This window comes from Macaca nemestrina, chromosome 1 (genome assembly GCF_043159975.1).
Source record: "Macaca nemestrina isolate mMacNem1 chromosome 1, mMacNem.hap1, whole genome shotgun sequence".
Classification (NCBI taxonomy): domain Eukaryota; kingdom Metazoa; phylum Chordata; class Mammalia; order Primates; family Cercopithecidae; genus Macaca; species Macaca nemestrina.
Genome location: NC_092125.1, coordinates 82953159 through 82965950, shown reverse-complemented (window position 1 = coordinate 82965950; position 12792 = coordinate 82953159). Strand labels below are relative to the sequence as shown.

Sequence of the window (12792 nt, the reverse complement as noted above, 5' to 3'; positions counted from 1 at the left end):
AGCAAGCCATATGGAACTATATGACTTCCTGAACTTTGCATATACATAGCATGGATAATAAAATGTTAAACAAAATAAAAGCAGCCTCATGAGCCTCAGTGTTTTTCTATCATGAGTTGCTAGACAAAATACAGAAACCCCAGTTAAATTTGAATTTCAGATAAACATCAAATAATTTTTGGTATCAATTTTGTCCTAAGTATTCCATGGGATATACTTATAAAAAAATGTCATTTATTGCCTATCTGAAATTCAAATTTAACTGCTGTCTTGTATCTTTATTTGCTAAATCTGGCAAACCTAATCATGAGAATACTGTATCACTAGATATCTTGTTCACTGTTCTGTTCTACAGAGGCTACTTTGTAAAGAGCCGTAGAATAAATTCCTTTAAAGTCTCAGATCCAGAAAGAGTAATGTTAACTCCTGAGCAGCTAATACACCTTTTCTTTCTTTCTTTCTTTCTTTTTATCTTGAGACGGAGTCTCGCTCTGTCACCCAGGCTGGAGAGTGGCGCGATCTCTGCTCACTGCAACCTCCACCTCCCGGGTTCAAGCCATTCTCCTGCTTCAGCCTTCTGAGTAGCTGGGATTACAGGTGTATGCCACCATGCCCAGCTAATTTTTGTATTTTTAGTAGAGGTAGGGCTTCACTGTGTTGGCCAGGCTGGTCTCAAACTCCTGACCTCAAGTGATCCACCTGCCTCAGCCTCCCAAAGTACTGGGATTACAGGTGTGAGCCACCGCGCCCGGCCAACTAATGCACTTTTTTTTTTCCTTGTGAACACTAGGAGCCATGTAGAGGAATCAACCTGGACAAGATAATTTTTAACAAAAAGTTGTTACTCTGATGAAGTCTACCCATTGGTTTGAATCTGATAGAGTCACCACAAATTTGGTTGTACTGACTGGCTATAGACAATGAGGAAAATGGCTACCTAAACCGAACAGACAAATTCTGTTATCAAACTTAAAAAAAAAAGCAAGCAAACAAACAAACAAAAATTCTCTTGTTTTCCAAGCCAATGCTTTTTCAATGGTTTCAGAGAAGAATTCAGTGCTGGCTGGGCTAGAGACCTCTTCAGCTATCTGACTGGACAGTTGGGTCTGTGCTCCTGGTGGTCCCAGGAGCCAGCCCTTAGGCCTCAGAAGCCAACATCTTTCAGACAGCATGGAAACGTATCTTGGAATAAAACCTTCCCTTCCCTTTTCGACACAATGAATATTAGTCAGGAAACCCTGGCTGACCACTCATTAGAATGCCAGATTTTGCTCTTTCTCCCTGTAGAAAGAGAGTGTCTGTCATCAGGGAGGTGATGTCCTCAACTGCTGCAGAAGGGGAATAAATTATCCCTTTCTTGACATCCCCTGCTAGCTTGTTAGTGTCACTGACAACTGCTCAAAAGCAGCAGAGCAAGAGAGGTAGAAATCTAAAGTGGGGGGGAAAAGTTGCCGCTTTCAAGCTTACATTGGGCAGAGTCTTATTTAGAGCAATTAGCCAGCATCAGTTTTGCTCAAAAATCCCCCACATGGACTCGTATATGGCAATGCGGAATGAAGCCTGCCACTACCACAACACTCACAGCCATGCAGTTTTTCCGCGGTGGCTGCATCCAATTGTCAACAGCATCAGGAAGTTTGTTTCCTGCCTCATGAGTTTCTGAGATGCCCCTTAGGATGCTGGAAGGCATAATGTAGGGATGAAGGGCTCTCTCTGGTGTCAGAGGCACACGAGGCTTAAAATCTGACTACATCACTTATTCACTTTGAGCAAGTAGTTTCGTTAAGTCTCGTTTTCTCATCTGTAAAATGGGCGTGGTGAGTTCATCTTCTCCCCAATATTATTATGAGAACTAAATAGAAAATGCTGAGTGATGCTTGGCATAGAGTAAGTGCTCACTGGATGTTTTTATTAACCTGAAAACTCAACTCTTTGAGCTGTGCAACCCTCTTCCTACAACCGCTTCATCATATTACCTTCTTAGCCCCATTGAGGGCAGCTAAGTGACCAATCCTTGCACTCTGGGCCAGAGAAAACAGGTGGGCCAATGTCTGCCACAGAGGCAGTGTGAGTTCCAGATCTCAGGCCAACTGGGTTGGCAGCAGGCATCCTAGTGAGAAGAACCAGTGGTATAATTACCAAGGGGGTTGCCAGTCAGTGCACCAGAGTAGCACCTGTTGTCTGAATGCACCTGGCAGTGCACAGGTGAGACTTTCCTTTCTGAATCAGTAATTTGCTAATATGATACAGGTGAAACCAACAGGTAGCGATAGGCTTATACTCAGGTCCCTGTAGTTGCCTGGCCTGTACCTCCCGTAGTCTCACCATAACATGATCACTTCAAACATGATCACCACAGTAACATGATCACCTCAAACCTGTTTATTTGTGGCTTGGACATTACATTTTGTTGCAAAAACTACAATTTGCCTACTTTACTATCCATTAACCCTTGTGCCTTAGTGATAGTATCCCTAATTTTCAGCTATGCAAATGAGTGCCCAAAAACCAATTTCCCATTTTCCTTGCCATGTGGCTCAGTGCTGGCCAATTAGATGAAATCAGAAGTGCCAGGTTGCAAGTTCCAGGAAAATTCTTTACAGCTGGGTGCAGTGGTTCAATGCTAGCACTCTGGGAGGCTGAGGTGCAAGGATCACTTGAGGCCAGAAGTTCCAGACCAGCCTGGCAACAAAGCAAGACCACACACCCACCCCGCCATGTCTTAAAAAAAAAAAAAAAAAAAAAAAAAAAAAAGTTTTTTTTTTTAATTAACCAGGACTGCAGTCCCAACTACTTGGGAGGCTGAGGTAGGAGGATCTCTTGAGCCAAAGAGGTTGAGGTTGCAATAAGCCATAATCACACCAGTCACCACTGTACTCTAGCCTGAGTGTATTAGTCTGTTTTCCTACTGCTATAAAGAACTGCCCAAGACTGGGTAATTCATAAAGAAAAGAGGTTTAGTTGATTCACAGTTCAGCATGGCTAGGGCGGCCTCAGGAAACTCACAATCATGGTAGAAGGCGAAGAGAAAGCAGAGCACCTTCTTCATAAGGCAACTGGAAGGAGAAGTGCTCAGTGAAGGGGGAAGAGCCCGTTATAAAACCATTAGATCTCGTGAGAACTCACTCACTATCATGAGAACAGCATGGGAGAAACAACTGCCGCCATGATTCAATTACCTCCTCCTGGTCTCTCCCTTGACCTGTGGGGATTACAATGCAAGATGAGATTTGGGTGGGGACACAAAGCCTAACCATATCGCTGGGTGACAGAGCAAGACCCTTTCTCAAAAAAATAAAATAAAAATAAATAGAGCTAACTTATGTCCTTTGCCACTTTCTCTCTCTCATTATTGTGGACTAGAATGTGGACATGATGGTTGGGTCTTAGGCAGCCTTCTTGGGGTAGAAGCCACATTCTAATGGAAGAACAGTTGAGTAGAACGAGCCTGGGAGCCCGAGTTTTTGAGGCCACGAATGGTCACTGTAGCCCTGGACTCTCCCTCCAAACTTCTTTTATGAGAGAGAAAACTACACTATCTTGTTTAAGCCAGTTTTGCTTACCTATTTATTTTCATTATACACATTTGTACCTAAATCTAACAGATACATCTTCTAACTCAGGAAGAATTAAACACCAATAGAGAAGACTATCTGGATGGTTGTAGGACCAAACATTTTTATTCTGGATAATTGGGGAAAAAAATCTCTATTTTTGCATACCACTTCAGAACATGCGATAAAATTTCCCTTGGTTCCACCCCCCCTTTTTTTCTATTTTATTTTTGAAAGGCCTGTATCTGCCTGGAGATAAACACTGTGATTTTGTTTTAATCCTTATAATTGCCTCCACATGAAAGACTTCTCATAAGTTTGGATTTAAAGGCATTTCTGAATCTATTCTCTCAGTGCTCTCCATTGATGGAATAGCGTCCTGTAGAATGTCAGCTTCTCTGCAGCTTCATCATCTCAGCAATCTACAACCAATCACAGAGTGCACAATGTTCATACAGCCGAGAAGTCTGCTTGTCTCAGTCATTTGAAGGCTTTGCTCAGTTTATTTTGGCTGGTTTTCACAGCTGGCATCTGCTAAAGCCAGTCCACAACAACTAATTTAGCACAGTTATCTCACCTGTGTTATTAGTCCATGTCTTATATCTCAAATCCCCAAGAAATCAAGGCAAGCCCATAGGAAATGGAACTGTTATCACACATAGGCTTCTTTATCTCCTTATGTTCAAAGTTTATAGGGATGGTGTGTTAGTCTGTTCTCACACTGCTATAAAGAGCTGCCTGAGACTGGGTAATTTATAAAGAAAAGAGGTTTAATTGACTCACAGTTCCCCATGGCTGGGGAGGCCTCAGGAAAGTTACAGTCAGGGCGGAAGGGGAAGCAGACACATCTTACATGGCGACAAGTGAGGAAGTGTGATCCTGTGAGGGAGGAACTGTCAAAAACTTATAAAACCATCAGATCTGAGAGAACTCATTCACTATCATGAGAACAGCATGGGGGAAACCACAATTACCTCGCACCGGGTCCCTCCCTTGACAAGTGGGGATTATAATTCAAGATGAGATTTGGATGGGGACAAAGCCAAACCATATCAGATGGTGTCTTGGGAAGCCTGTTTGCTTCATGTCTCAAACACAGGTCTACACTTTGGTCTCAGGATGAGTCACAGTTTGGAGCTGTGGGAGGAGGGGAGTGGTGACTATCAGTGTTTTTCAAGCTCCCTGATGACAAGAACCACCTATTACACCCCAAATTCCCTCAATCAGACTCTCCTGCAGAGGAACCTGGGAAACCGTGCCTGCCACAATGGTCAGAGCAGTTAGGGCATTGCTAGACCTCTGTGAGCAAAGCTAAAACAGCTTAGGCAAGGAAGCCTGGGAGAGTGGCTTTGAGGTTAAACAGATCTGACTACCTGTTGACTCAGGTGAGTAATTTAATAAATTTAATGTCTTAGAGCCTCAATTTCTTCCTCTCTAAAATGGGGATAACAAATCCAAACTTTCAGGCTGGGTGAAGTCTGGAAATAATAGCTGCGTAAAATACCTGGTGCATACCTACCATGAGCTCAGCCAATGGTAGCTATCGGTACTGTAATCATGACAATGATGTTTATTAGGCCAAAGAGGTCTTAATTTGTATTCAGGAATGAAGAGACTTGGATTTCACACAAGATATTGCATTTCCTTTAACTTCAGCACTATTGGGAGCTAGTTTGACCAAAAAAAAAAAAAAAAAAAAAAAAAAAGAGCCCTGAGGTGGCAGAGCACTTTCCTATCTCACAGAGTTAGAGTGGAGGGCATGGAAGTTTCATGACATAGTCAATTCCAAGAGGCCAGACTTTTTAGCCACATTAGTATCTATGGTATTTGTTCACTTTCATCTGTGAAGTGCTTTCCAAGCATTAGGCTGGTTATTTCTCTGTAGGGGATAATTTGGGGTACAGCCTTGCTCAAGCAGAAATCTTACATTGATTTTGGGTCTCTGGGATCTTAAACCTGGTCCACAAATTGAGAGGGAAGTTCTTTGTCCTAAATAATCTTAAATACTCTGTCTGGACTTTTCTGATGCCAGGACACTAATGCTTCTACAGACCTGGCCCCAAACCCTTCTTGACCGTGACCTCCTCCTCTCCAGGTTCACACTGAGGCCCTAAGTTGGAAATCCAGGCTTAGTAGGTTAAAGAACTCCCAGAGAGCCAGGCAGGTCTGATTTCTCATTCCTCCTTAGAATAACATGAAGATTCCAAATGCGTAAATATTATCCCCTCAGCCTCTCCCAATTTTCTTGCTGGCACAAATCCAAACAATTGACAGTATGAGTGTTTAGTAGCAAAAAGATGACCATGAGGACACCAGCTGAGTACGAAGCCCTCCATTGCATGCGCAAAGTACAACAAAGAACCAGGTGTAGGGTGGGGAGGGGTGTGAGTAATATAAGTTGAGAATCTTCAAAATTCTAGACCCCCGATGAACATTGTCTTTACCATCTTTACAACTGCCCTATGAAATGAGCACTATGCTGCCCATTTCACAGATGAGAAAACAGGTATAGCTCTCAATTAGGAAAGTTGCTCAAGGTCACACAAGCAATACATGGAGAAGCTAGCTTGCATATGTGTAACTATTTAATCCCCAACCCATGCCCTTGACTCTCTACCGTGCTGCTTTTAATAGCAGAAAAGGGAAGAAGAGAGTTAAGAAATCCATAGACAAAAGTTAAAATAAAATTTGTAAAAAGCATTTCTGTACTTGGTTTCTGATTTTATCTGATTTCTCTTGAAATAAACAGTGGGATCTCACCTCAGGTTTATAGACCAAATATGTAGGACCTTTAAACCTTGAGCCAGTGGTACATTGTTTAAGTTGTCCAACTTGTAGAACAAGGCTAACCTATTCCTTCCTGTAAGGCCTCATTTGGCCTCTAAAGCAGAAGTAAGCAAATTTTTCCTTAAAGGACTGGAGAGTAAATATTTTAGGTGTTGTGGTCCATAAGGTATCTGGGGCAAATTGATGCAAAGGAATGAGCAGGCTATGTTCCAGAAAAACTTTATTTACACCAATTGCCAGTAGTTTGCCAACCCCTTCTCTAGAGGAATAAGATTCTTTCCTACTTGTTTTCCAAGTTCTTCTCCAGAGCATCAAAGTGTATATGTATTGATTGTGAATATATAATCATGTGAGCCAGATGTTAGCTAAAGTACTGTGCCCTATGAGATTAAAATGAAACCACATGTAGAGGCAAGCTTGTGTGCTTCTCAGTCTCTCCAGGGGGAATGAAGTCACCCATTCTGCTAAAGTGGTTTAGTTTATGAATCATCTTGCCTTCCTCTACTTTTCCATCCCCATTCCGCAACACATCATGCCAGACATAGATTCTAGCCCCCTTTCCCCCAATGCACACATACAAAACACACATGACACAGGCACTCACACACAGAGTTGATCATACACAAAGTTGTGTGCAACAGACATTCCCCAGAAGGAAATGGATGTTGGATTGACACTGAAACAATTCAAACTACTTAACTTTAAATATGTTATCCTCCTTCTCAAAATTCCTTTGGCCACTTTCTCCTTAAGTTCTAGTCTCCTGCCATATGGCTTGGCCTACTGTCTTCCAGCAACTTTTCCCACTCTGTTAGGCAGAGCAATCAAGCCCTTATCTCAACCCATCCCCACACCTCTTTTTGCACGGCTGTGCTCTGAGATGCACCATCTTCCCTTTCTCACCCTCCCACCAGCCTCTGCCAGAGGAAAGGGACAGCTTAGAAATATGTTACCATCATCTTGAAACCACCCTCCCCTTTAAACTCAAAAGCTGCTTTATAGTTTTAGTTTTAAATAGCATTTCTTTCTCCATGACGTAAAGTAAAAATCAATCTATCTGTTAAGATATTTTTGGGTTTGAGCAGCACAAGTAAACTCTAACATAAACAGGAAGAGGGAGTTATCCAAAGTATTACATAAAAAGGAAAAGCTAACAAATGGTTTCAGAAATACAGAAACGATGGCGACAGTGTGGACAGCAGTGGGCAGGAGTTTCTGGTCTCTGTTTCTCAGAGGTATTGCCGTTGTATGTGGCACCAATGGCCTTTAGCTCTGAGTGTCTCTATTCCAGATTAGATTCCAGAGAAAGTGACATTCTCTGCTTAGGCTAAATGCCATTTGTTGTGGTCGGGACCCTGGAATACTGACGTTGTCAGCCTCATCAGAACCACATGGATTTGTGGAGGCAGTTTCCCTAAATAAGGGATGCTGTGCCTCCTCAAAAAGAAACAACAATTGAAAAAAAAACAAAAACAAAAACAGGTGTCCACTCTACTGTGTTTCCAACCAAAGGCTTCTCATTGGAAAAGGACAGGATTCCTGGTTAAAATGCTCTAAACATGTGTGGATCACGTTTAGAGGCAAATATAAGGAGATTAAAGTTTTACCACGTGATGCCTCTCACTTTCCTAGTACTAGCTAAGGCAGGAAATGTTTTCTAAGGTATAGATATAATTGGTACCTGGTACCCTGCTCCCCCAAAGTCTTGCTCTTTAACTTAGAGACTCTCATTTATTTATAATTGCTCTGTAAACTGTAAAACCAGCCCGATTTTCCAACCAGCCAGACGGCCATAGAACTGAAGCTTGAGAAACTTACTTTTGTACAATGAAACGCACCTGCTGCCTGCTGACCACTTCCTCTTCCTTACCCCTCCCTAATTCCTGTTTTCCCACATGCAATTACAGTGAGACACCAGAACCCTCATTTGACCACCTGCTGCCTGCTGACCAACTCCTCTTCCTTGCCCCTTCTGTTTTCCTTCCCAGCTATATCAACCCATAATTTTAGATGGGAGGAGATATAGACTTGAGGCTTGTCTCAATCTCTTCAGTTGACATCACCCAAATAAAGCCTCCCTGGCAATAATCATTGCCTCAGTGATTAACTTTCCATGCAGCAAGCAACAGGACCTAGACTAAATCCTTCGACAACATTCGATAACAACTGGATAAACATTCATTATTATGTCCATTTCACAGATTCAGACACTGTGACTTCACTCTGTGATGTGTCACCGACACACCTTATTTGTGTTGGAGGTGGGCTGTGAAATCAGTGTTTACATCTTCAAGCCCACACTCTTTGATGGGATTGCTAGAAGAGATCTATTCATTGTACAGGTCACCTGAATATCCCAGACCTCATTTGTCCTAATGCACATGGCCCTTAGCCCACTCACCTACACAGAAACAAGCCCTTTGAGATCTCCCTTGGTTCTTTCTGGACCTCCCTGGCAGAGTGTCTTGTATGTAATCAGAAACAAGTCTGACCATGTCCCTTCCTCCAGTTTCCTCATCAAAGCTCCTGGCCCCTCCACTGCTGGTGGCCTCCAGGAGGATATGAAGACACTCTCCCTCCAAAACTCAGGCCTCTTTCGCTGCTGAACCCAGGGTCCTCAGGGTACCAGAGGTACCATGGCCATAGCCAAGCGGGCTCGGGAAGCAGAGTAGAGGGACAGTCCCCTCTCCATCTATGGGTGATACTATGTTTCTTAGCCTCAGATTGATGCAGATGGTTCCTAGACACTGACAAAGTCTGTCGGCAACACTTATCTTTCAGCCGCTGGCCCTAACCTCCTCCTGCTCACTACTTCCCAATTCAGAGTCCTTGCAGGGGTTGCCTGATTGCCCAAGCCTTGGTCAGTTGCCATACCCAGGCTGCAGGAGGGCTGAGGGAGCAGTTGTCTGGACTTCTCTTGAGGTCACAAAAGTGATCTCAGCTCACACAGTGGAAAGTCCCAAATATACAAAGTAGATTCAGGAGTTGGGTGGTCGAAAAAAAAGCAATGGCAAATGTCCACCAGGATGCCATGTGGCCCACTCATTATCACTCTTCCCCCCAGCTCTTTTGCTGGATCCTCTCTTCTCTTTTAGCACAAACAAGCAAACAAATAAATATTAAGCTTCTTTTTGCATATTAAGTTGTGCGATTCTGTACTTGAAGGGAGGTAGAATTCACCATACTAAAGGGCTCAAAGTTCCAGTTTTAGTTATACCAGGAAACACTGCCATTTTGAGGACACAGGGAACTCAGTGCTAATTCATTTATGATTGCAGCAAGAGGTGTGGAAGGGGGCAGGGAATTAGGGGCAGAGGATGAGAAACTCAGAGTAAACACTTTCTGCAGTTGGGTTCCAAGTACTTGTAAAAGAGAGAGTTCATGTTTTAAAGTCAAATAGACTCAAGGTTCAAGTTTTGATTTCACTACTGTGTGATCTCATACAAATTTTACTTGATATGTCTGAGCCTCTGTTTCTTCATTTGCAAAATAATAACAAAGAATATTCCTAAAAGTTTTAAGTAACATAATGCATGTAAAGTGGCTGGAAAATTGCTGCTTCATAAATATTCCCCTTTCTCTTCCCTCTGGGAAAATAAGATAAATAAGATTCCTATTTGTACAATAAGCTAGTTTGTATATTTCTGTATACTTTTACATATTTACAACTGCTTTATGAAAGTATTTTTAATATCATTGTGTAAAATATCTGTGATTGCTTTTAATAAGAATTTTAAGAAAAAAATGTAATATAATTATTTTATTTTAAATGGAAATTATGGATTAAAAGTTATCAAAGAGTATTCTACAGTAGCAAATTAAGTAAATTGTAATCTATGATTTCTGGACTTATAGGAAAGAGGGTAAATTAGCTTTTGTAGGGTGCTGTACTAATGTGGGCCTGCCATTGTGCTGGGCACTTTATAGTTAATCTTGACAACAAACTCATAAGAAAGTCATTTTACAGGTGTAGAAACTGAGGCTAAGAAATGTAAAGTCATTTCCCCAACATCATATAGTAGAAGTTCATCTAAATATGAGGCCCATAGAAAAGGTAATTCCATAGCTCACTTGGATCATGATACCAAGCAAAAACATGATAGGCATGTCCCATGGTCAGGTAGGCACTGAGCAGCAGAACAGTGAGAACTGATAGGTTGCCTGATCACAGCTCCATAGTCTCTGCCAGTAAGGACACAATGAGCCCACGTGGATGCATTTAGATACTTTATTACTCACAGCACAGCAATGGTAGAAGCTTCCTGTTTGTATTAGTTCTCTTTACCCCCCAGATCTCACAAGGGTGATGCAAAGGTTGGCACTGGTGAATACCACGCATGGAGTGCAGGGCCGCGTCACAGCTGAGGAATCCTGAGCTTAGGAACCCTGGCTGTGTCACAATGGGGCTTCTGGAAAACTGCCCATCCTTCCCTCAGGGAGAGATGTTATCTTACTACCCTGCAATGTAAACAAATCTTTCTCAAGAAGAGCAGAGAGGTCTTTATCGTTATTATCCTAGACCATCTCCAGGGAGGGAGACATGCTCACTATCTTTACAGTTCTGGAAAGTAAATAAATCTGAGGAAAGTGGCTGTTAATGCCTAGATGTGAAGAAATATGAGAGATTCATAGAAACTTGCCTCCCATTCCAACAACGTAATGAGATATTAATAGACCACCCTTTTTTTTTAGTTCCTTTGTTAAACAAATATCTACTCTTTTATTCACTCACTCAAAGTCAATTCACATATTATTAAGTGACCCCTATGTGTGTAGGTAGATGTGCTGGTTGCTGTGCGTAAAGCCATAAGTTAGGCAAACACAGTCCTTACCTTGATGGAGCTAGCATTGTGATTTTAGCTCCAGATAGTCTGCAGCTGTCTTTCTCAGCGACCTGCAATGGGGCTGACTCCAGACAATCCAGTTGTTTCTGTGCATCCTCTAAAAGCCGAAATGGAGAATTTAACAATTCACAAAATCTCTTCAGGGAGTCGCTTAACTATTAAAGGAGCCTATACTTAGGCTGTGAACCCAAAAGTATCTGAGACAGGTCTCAATCAATTTAGAAAGTTTATTTTGCCAAGGTTAAGGACACACCCATGGCACAGCCTCAGGACGTCCTGATGACATGTGTCCAAGGTGATTGGGGTACAGATTGCTTTTATACATTTTAGGGAGACATAATACATCAACCAATACATGAAAGATTTACACTGGTTTGATCTGGAAGGGCAACACAACTTGAGGAGGGGGACTTCCAGATCATTGGTAGATTTAAACATTTTCTGATTGGCAATTGGTTGAAAGAGTTATTATCAGTAGAAAGTTATCATCAGTCGAAAGGAATGTCTGGAGTTATGGAGACCAAGGTTTTATCATGCCGATAAAGCCTCCAAGTAGCAAGCTTCAGAGACAATAGATTGTAAATGTTTCTTATCAGACTTAAGGTCCGTATTGATGTTGATGCTGCAGAGGAATGAGTCATCATGCCCAATCCCCTCTTCATCCAGTATGAACTACTTTTTCAGATTAATTCTGGACTGCTCTTGGCCGAGAGGAAGGGTCCATTCAGATGGTAATATGGTTTGACTCTGAGTCCCCATCCAAATCTCAAGTTGAATTGTAATCCCCAGTGTTGGAAGTGGGGCCTGGTGGGAGGTGATTGGCTCATGTGTGTGGTTTCTAATGGCTTAGCACCATCTCCCAAGTGCTGTCTCATGATAGAGTTCTCATGAAATCTGGTTGTTTAAAAGTGTGTGGCACCTCCCCCACCTTCTGTCTCCTGCTCCTGCCATGTAAGACATGCTTGCTTCCCCTTCACCTTCCACTATGATTGTAAGTTTCCTGAGGCCACCCCAGAAGCAGAGGCCTGTACACCTCTCAGAACCGTGAGTCAATTAAACCTCTTTTCTTTATAAATTACCCAGTCTCAGGTAGTTCTTTATAGCAGCTCAGGAATGGACTAATGCAGATGGTTAGGGGGCCTTCCAGTTTTATTGTTGATTTACAAGTCTCATCAGTAAGTCAGGGTATTGAAAGTTAAATCCTCAGGAGGCTCCACCACACGTTCATGAAGTCCAGTGAGTGAGTTGATGGTGTTACTGTTAATGCTGAGGATATCCAGGTGCAGAAAGGACTGAAAAGACAAGGAGATGGACAACGGTTTTCTCCTTAGAATATAAATCATCTTAGAAACAAATATTCTTCCATTTCCACAATAATTACTATCTTTGTTTCTTTGTTAGATAATACCTTTTTGGTGCATGTGAAAATAATGTATCTTACTGTAAGAATAATTTTTGAAAACATGTAAAAAATATAAAGAAATTAATAATCTCTCATCATGAAGCCACCTAGACAGAACTATTGTTAACTTTCTGGGGTATTCCTTCTGGTCAACTTATACTCACATAGGTACACATCTATAGGGATTTTGTGTGTTTTTCTTTTA

At 42.0% G+C, this 12792-nt stretch overlaps 1 long non-coding RNA gene across 2 annotated transcripts in view; it reads right to left on the bottom strand.

Moving 5' to 3' along the window:
* Nucleotides 1-3728: 3728 nt before the first annotated feature.
* The window catches only part of LOC105478326 (uncharacterized), a 16532-nt gene continuing 7468 nt past the window's right edge, over nucleotides 3729-12792 (bottom strand). For both annotated transcript variants that reach the window (XR_985251.3, XR_011614716.1), the window contains exons 2-5: nucleotides 12265-12477; nucleotides 11174-11282; nucleotides 10581-10799; nucleotides 3729-3976 (exon numbers count right to left, since the gene is read on the bottom strand). This is a non-coding gene — a long non-coding RNA (uncharacterized lncRNA). The remainder of the gene's footprint in view (nucleotides 3977-10580; nucleotides 10800-11173; nucleotides 11283-12264; nucleotides 12478-12792) is intronic.